The sequence below is a fragment of the Vombatus ursinus genome, unplaced genomic scaffold (assembly GCF_900497805.2).
Source record: "Vombatus ursinus unplaced genomic scaffold, bare-nosed wombat genome assembly UNPS02014784.1, whole genome shotgun sequence".
In the NCBI taxonomy this organism is placed as follows: Eukaryota; Metazoa; Chordata; class Mammalia; order Diprotodontia; family Vombatidae; genus Vombatus; species Vombatus ursinus.
This window is the reverse complement of record NW_020954562.1, coordinates 24,803,423-24,811,787: the sequence shown is the minus strand read 5'-3', so window position 1 is coordinate 24,811,787 and position 8,365 is coordinate 24,803,423. Positions and strand designations below refer to the sequence as shown.

At 33.6% G+C, this 8,365-nt stretch overlaps 1 pseudogene; it reads right to left on the bottom strand.

Moving 5' to 3' along the window:
- Nucleotides 1-682: 682 nt before the first annotated feature.
- On the bottom strand, nucleotides 683-1,141 carry LOC114046462 (annotated as a pseudogene).
- Nucleotides 1,142-8,365: the final 7,224 nt, after the last annotated feature.

The following is an 8,365-nucleotide window of genomic DNA, read 5'->3' as shown; positions in this document are numbered from 1 at the left end:
TCATGACTTTTCCTAATACAGTAAACCCTACAATACACATGACAGATTTTTATCTACAAAATTTTTATTTGTGTCTATTTTCCTGATTGGTGGAAATCAGAACTCTAGTCACCTGTATTGAATCTTGTCTTTGCAATACCAAGATTGGCCAGTAGATGCCCTAAGAGATCTCTTGAAAATTTAAGCATTGAAACAAAACTGAAAAATAGGTTCATTCACTGTTCATTTTCATCTAATGAGTAAGCCTTTTTCTACTTCTTGAATGATGTAATACCTGCCAATTTTTAGACTCCCTGGATAGTGAAATTCCAAAGTTTCTTTCCCCAAAACTGCTTGTTAGAAATAGAATTTTGACATTAATTAATTTTAAAGCTGATTGAAATAGAATTATAACCTCTATATTCAATGATTACAATCTTATTTTTACCAGAATATAAGGAATATTAATGAAACATCAATAAGGTGATATGAACTCAATAGCATTATAATATTAATTTAATAATCAAAAACCAATTCCAATCTTTTAAAGAGGTGACATAAATCTCTTGAGTTGCTTGTATTTTTCTGGCTTTCCTGAAAATTCTATCCTGTTCTGTGACATAGCTTTTAACCATGAATGCAATATTTTTTTTTATACTGGAAAACTTTTTATTGTAGGTAGAAAGGGATAGCTGGACACAGTTTAGATGATTCCAATTTTCTTGGTGACATCTAAAGCATCGTAGTCTGGAGCAAGTTGGACATAGGCCTTCTCTCCATCAGTTCGGGTCAGCATGTTGACTTCGGCCACATCGATGTCATAGAGCTTCTTGACCACCTGCTTGATCTGATGTTTGTTGGCCTTGATGTCCACACAGAAGACCAGGGCATTGTTGTCCTCAATCTTCTTAATGGTGGACTCAATGGTCAAGGGAAACTTAATGATGGCATAGTGGTCAAGCTTGTTCCTCCAAGGGGCACTTTTCCGAGAGTATTTGGGCTGCCATCGAAGTCTTAGTGTCTTGGGTCGCCAGAAGGTGGGGGACATTTGGATCTTCTTTTTGTGGCTATGAACACCCTTCAACACTTTGACCTTCAAGGCCTTGGACTTAGCTTCTGTCTTGGGGGGGACCACCACTTCCTTCTTCGCCCTTGGTGCCATCTTGGAGGAAAGGCCATGAATGCATTGTTAAAGTTTGTTTTTTTTTTAATCAGAGGTCTCTATTTTAAGATTTACAAGCCAGTGGATAAGTTTGTTCATATGAATGAGGTTACTGAAATGTATTTACTATATAAACATAGTAAGATAAATCTATATTCAGCTTTCCCAACTTTTACTTTACAAGGCATGATTCTCTAGCTAAGGACTAAAATATTTCCCTTCTATATGTATGCCAATTTCTGTCATGCTCATAAATATATTATCTCAAGTTGTAAAGCCACCTGGAGACCTGACAACAATTTAAAATTCTCATCTCATTACACTTTCATCATAAGGATTGTCATTATTTGCCATATTAATTTATACCAATTTTAAAAATACAACTGAACATCCAAGTCTGAGAGTTTATTGTACAGAAACATTGGGTGATTCTAACTCCTTTTGAAAGTTGATTCCATTCTGACCAGGAGGAAAAAAAAAGTTTTTTTCTACCATGTTATAAACTTTCAGAGCCCAAATATAGTTGCACTGAGAATACTGGTATGCTATCACTCCGAGGAAAGAAAGATCATTTCTGAGAAGTGGCTGATCTATGATTTATGATATCTGGGAATCTGATCAAAGAGAATGAAAACTAAGAAAGTAGATAATATAAACTGCATCTTGGCATCACATATGTAGAGCTGGAAGGAAACATAGGGCTCTGTTAGCCCAACACTTTACAGAAGAAATTAAATTTCTTTGAGATTAAATGACTTTCCCAAAGTCACCCAGATAATACTAGTAATAGCAGAAATAGAATTAAAACCCTGGTTCTCTAATTCCCAAATCAGTGCTCTTTCCTTTATACCATGATCCCTGGCAAGTGGCATCTTTGTAAAGTTCATTTTCAATCACTGTAATATTTAAAGTAATTTTCCTTTACTTTTTAAGATGATACTTAAAATGATTAACTGAGAAATTATTGCAATTCATGCTCCTAGATATGAATAGCAAAACTACATCCATATACTTTCCACAATGACCATGTATATTCATAATTTACCTTTTGATTAGCTTATACAATTGACATCTGAATGTCCTATCACTGTTTTCATCTCTTCTTTTGATATTCATGGTGGTCCCATAGTCTTTGAATTAAAAGAGGAACTCCATTCATTAAAATCCAATGTCAGGTTGTCAGTCATTATCTGAGATTTCCCAGAATTCCATAGTTAGATAACATTAATTAAACTTGTATTCCAGTGAACTCTTTTTTGAAATAGTATCACTTCAACTCAATATGCAATAGTTCTTTGAGTTTACCACTTGTAAACATTTTAGAAAAAGTGCCAATTTGGAGTGAGGAAGGCTTGTATTAATTCTTACTTTTGACATGCATATGGTGTCTCAAAAGTCTTAGTGTAGTTTTAAACTATTAAAATTTTAAAATTAAAAGTCCATATTTTAGATGGAAAACTACTTTCTAATGACAAATATATTTTTTCACAAAAGAGAGGGGAAGGAAGAAAGAAAAGAAAGAAAGTACAATTAAAAAATAACTTGGTAAGGGTACTGTAATACACTGAACATTTGATAGTATACTGACAAATAATGTCCAAATCAAACAGCCAGAAGAAACTGGGGTGTGAAATTCTGTTCCAACAATTCTTTATGCCTAACAACTTATTGCTAAATGAGGATACCTTCTCTATAAAATGCAAGTCCATACTAGAATAAAGAACAGGTAATCAGGGTAATTTTCCTATTGCAGGATGATAGGAATTCATTGGACTTGAGCTCAGAAATAACTCTATATTGTGATGATTATGCAATCTATTGCATAATTAAACTAATTAAAGCAAGCTTGATTCATTTTTCCCATGAGCTTTTCACTCTCCTCTACTTTATTATAATATACAAACTTAGAAATAAGGAAAATGACCTAAGAACTAGACAGTGCTCTAAAGCTTTGGTTTTAAAAATAAGTATTTTCTTAATTAGCTGTTAACATTTTTATAATTGATTCAGAAAGAAAAATTAACAAAGTATACAGTTATTATCTTTAAAATATTTATAGTATTAATGTGCCACACATATGTTAAAATAATTATAATTTTAAAAGAGCCAGGGAAATTAGATGCCCCAACTGCAGTCCAAAATATATATTTAGAGAGAGATAATAAAATAGAGACACAACTGACAGATAAATGTCTCCACATCTGTATATACACATTTATATACACATACACAGCAGAACTGCACAAAGAGCTGTGTGTAGAAGTTAATTATCTCACTTAAAAAGGCTTAAGTGGACATTGTAATTTCAGATTAAAGAGATTTTCCTTGAGCCTCTTAGTTGCTATTTTTGGCGAATTTTGAATTGGAAATTTACCAACTCCAGATCAATAAACAAAGCTTCCATCCACATTCTTATTTGAAGGCTTAGATTGTGTTGGAATTTTCAATTAATACACATTAATATGTATGTGTGTATGTGTTAATGAGAATGTTACATTTATCATTTTTACTGAAATGTATCTGTGATCTCATCATTCCAGGAGTTCCCTCTAACAAAATAACAGTTGATGACTGATGATCCTATTCAATTCTTGTCTATATTCTCTCAAAAGGTCTACCACATGTGGAAAAGGGCACTCAATGTATCATAAACATTTCTCATTTTCTACCAACATCAAAAGCGTACTAACGCAACACCAACATTTATTGCTTATTCTTGTCACATGATCAACTCACCTTTTCCTGTCATATAAATTTCTTGAGACATTCTGTTGGACTTGTGTTTCAGCTACCTCACATTTACTATGCCCCTTACATTTCTTATTCTTTGGAGGTAGTAATGTTCCATGATTCACTACCACATAGCAGCACCAACAAGTTGTTAATATTGAAAAGATAATTTCCTGAAAACAGCACAATTTGCTCTTCTCTCCCTTTTCAAATGTAGACTTAGCTTATTGTCTGTGCTTTTTGTTCCAAATACATGTTCTATTGGACAAACTCTATACGACTACATTGCAAATTTATAATTTTACTCCAAAATCATTGTTATTCCCCAGGAAACACCATGAAGAGAATAATTTGGTTTATTTGCTACCTCTCCAACTCTGTCTCTGTCCTAGTAAGACTTTTTTTTCCATCTTGGGTCACTAACTCACTCTACTTGTTTTTCAGAAGTCTATATAGGGTCCTGTTTATCTAGCTTTTTTTTTTCAATTTGTCATTAACTATTACCAGATGATAAAGATAAAGGTATTATATCTACCTGGCATATTTCACTTAAACATAATAATGATGAAAAGATTAATAACAAAATTGTTTAATATAACTTTATAATGTTCATTAAACTTCCATATATATTTTCCCCTTTGATTCTGATAACCATGAGCTAGTCATTTCACCAAAAAGGAAACTGACTCAAAAAAAAAAAGAAAACAAACAACTGAGTGACTTGCCTAAGATCACATAGATAGTAAGATTTGAAGTCCAATGGTATTTATTTAAATTAATAGGAAACAATAATGATCAAAAACCCTTTAAATTCCCAAGGAAATGGTTCTCTAATGATATTGACATGACAGATTGGGGTGGGGAGATATTTTGCATAACTTTGGTTTGTTTAAAATAGAAGTCATATTAAAGTGCTCTAGCACCTTCATATAAAAATAGATGTTTAGATCTGAGGTGGTAATATGATATCTCCCCTAAAATTCTACTCTAAAACCTATTCATGGTGTGGAGGTCATCCTGAGTTCTCAAAAGCAATGCCAGTATAGCACAAGCCTATGCATTTTTCTAAGTAAAGTGGAAAGGTTTTAAGTATGGACACATCAATAGAATTGCATCCAAGAACCAACCTGTGTAAGATGAGGGACATTGATTTCCCTCCCCCTGCCCAATGACCAGAGGTGATGAATAATTTGGTCATAGAAAGAAGTTAGCAAACTATGTCCCACAGGACAAATCTGGTCCATCAAGTAAGATTTTTTTTTTTAACAAAACTATGCTGACTAAATTGCTGACCTCTAATTTACGGCAACTGATGGTTGTTGGTGTTGCCCTGCTTAATGACATCATGGATCTTTCAAAGTAATGAAATGTGTATTTATGCTGCATGGCATGAGAGCAGGTGTCTATTAAAAGGGTAAATGGCCTGGTTTTACTTGCCATATTTTAAATGTCAGAAAATGTTCAAATTTAATTTATTTGGGTGTTCAAACAGAATCCAATAACAGCTGTCTCAATGCCTGCTAAGTCCAATGGATGTGAACTAAGTTAGTATTTGATCATCAAAACTTATTTAAAAAGAATTCTGCTTGAGTATTTAGCTTACTATGTATCTTGCCAACCATCATAATGTGCTTAGGGCACTGGCCTCCAAAATTGAAAAACTGGGGTTCAGGTCCTGCCTCTGATATATACTAGCTGTGTGACCCTAGATTAATCACTGATCTCAGTGTCCTAAACAGTTCTCTAAGGCCCTCAGTTGCAGAGAAGGTATTGATCTATACTGTTAGAGAGACTTTTTTCACCCAGGAGTTGCTTATACTAATAAAATCTAAGGTCAAATTTAAAATCCTTTTGCTACATGTTTCCATTGATCCATTTGATCAAAGCCTCTATAATCCACCTAAATTATAAATTAGAAAATTAACATGAATCTAAAAATCCTGTGTCTTGAATAGTGAAGGTAATTCATAAATGATTATTAAATTAAATTAAATTGAAGTTTTAGGATATGTTAGACAGAAATACTAAAGTAGCATAGAATAGAAATTTAGAGTGGGAGGAAATATTAGGAATGAATTGTGTAAAACTGGTCATTTTATAGATGAAGACTATAACGTACAAAGAGTTTACTTGATTTGATCAGTCAAATGGTTGGGAAGTGGAAGAGCTAGGGTTAATACCATTTTTTCTCAATCCTGTCCAGTTCTCATTCCATAGAACCATATACCTCACTTTAACATTACTAAAGAATAACTCACTGAAATCTGAAAGCTAATTTGATCACAGGGTCAAAGTCCACTTACTAATTTAGAAAAGAAATATAGACAAACTACTAGTCTCTTCCCATTAAAATACATTCATTTGTTAATAGGTGAACTATCAGGTGCCTTGGCAAACAAAAAAAAAGGATTGGAGGAAATGTGACACAAAAATGTGACACATTTTAATAGTTTTGATGGTGGGATTTGAAGAATATGGATATTGTATTAACAGGAGATAGGAGAGATCCTTCTAAGAAAGATCCAATTCTGTTCCCTAGCCAGCAAGGACAAGAAATGGTACTCGGGTATCAATACTTGGAATAAAAAAAAAAAGAAATGGGGGTATATATAACTTTGCTAGTTTCTGGTAGGGCGGTTTTGTAGTTAGCCTTATTTATGCTGTGTAAGTATCTGGGGACCTGAGAAACACATTTCTCTATTGCACCACCCTCAGTGCCTTATTTCCTTTCAGTGTTGGCAAATGGACACTGGAGAAAGTCTAAATCATTATTTTTCCATCCTTCCTCTCTTGATTTTCTCACACCAATTTCCAATACATGAATAAGTAATTTCATTATCTAGGGCAGGTCACAATGAATTTATCTTATCTTCCTAGGTCTAGCCCAATGATTCTTTACAGCCAACTAATGAAATTATCATTTACTTTCCTAAACTGGACATAGACAGCAAGGTAGAAGAAGGTTATAAAGTACAAGTAGTATATATGATTTGTCCAGTCAAATGACTAGAAATTAACAGAGCTAGGACTAAAACCAAAATCTTCCCACTCCTTGTCCAGTACTCATTCCACAGAACCCCACAACCTCAGTTTAACATTGACTAAAGAATAACTCAGTGAAAAGCTGGCCTCAAAACCAGGAAGACATGGGTTCGATTTCTGACTCTGGCACATGAAGGTGTAGTTGAGAGTTTGCTTGAGTCTTATCTCATATACTTATTAATTGTGTAATCCTGGACAATCATTCAATCTCATCTAGAAAATAGGAATATATTAGCACTTATGTCAGGTGTTATAATGAAAATCAAATGATATAATTCATAAACCGTAAAGTGCCATAATAACGTTGTTTTTATAGCAATAGCTAACATTTATATAGCATTTGCTATGGGCCACACATGCTAAGTGTTTTACAATTATTGTCTCCTTTGATTTTCACAACAACCCTGGGAAGTAAGTGCTATTATTATTTCCATTTTACTGATGAGGAAACTGAGGCAAACAGAGATGAATTGATTCTCCTTGGAGAACACTGTTGGTAATTATCTGGGGCTGGATTAGAACTTAGTTCTTTCTAACTGCAAGTCTGGCACTGTGCCACCCAGCTGCTGTTATGCTGGCTGTTGTTACACTGTGACAGTCATCGTATCTATGCTAGTTACCTCTCAGTATTCTATACAATGATCTAAAACTTTAACATGCCTCTAGGTATAAATCAGTGATCCTATGATTCTCCTAACCATAAGTTATAGAAAGGGTGCTGATTTCCATTGTTTGAACGACTTTCTGATACCAGTTAAATTATGCCCATTCTCTATCCCAGTCCCTATCCTTAACATGGACATAAATGGACATAGTTGTAAACTTCTATGTTTGTTGTAAAACTTGTTAAAATCGCTTGCATATGAACAACTTTTCATGATTATATTTGCTTTGGAAATACATTATATTTAGAAATTATACATATAATTATATTTCTACAACCATATTCTGATATTAATATTAGTAATCATAGAATGCTAGAAATTGTACCTGGGAGGAAACTTGGAAATAATTTAATCTTAGAGATGAGTAAATCAAGATTTAGAAACATGAAATGACTTGTTTGTGAAGACAGGTGTAGTGAAGTGCTCTCACAGGTGGAGAGCACTGGCCTTGAAATTAGGAAGATCTGGGTTTAAAATCTGCTTCAGACACTTGTTAGCCACAATCATGTCATTGAACCTGAAGTGAGTTTCAGTTTGCTCATCTGTGAAATAGTTATAATAACAGCACCTTCACAAGGGTTATTGTGGAAATCAAATGATATCATGTTCCAGGAATAGCACCTAGCAAATCTTAAAGTGCTATATAAATGGCCACTATTATTATCACCTGATAGCACAATAAGTTTAACTAATCTTAGAAAATTTTGGAAGTGGTTCTCCATGGTGGATGGTGGTCCTGTCTGTTCATAGAATTTACTACCAAAGACAAAGTAATCTGTGAAGTTTA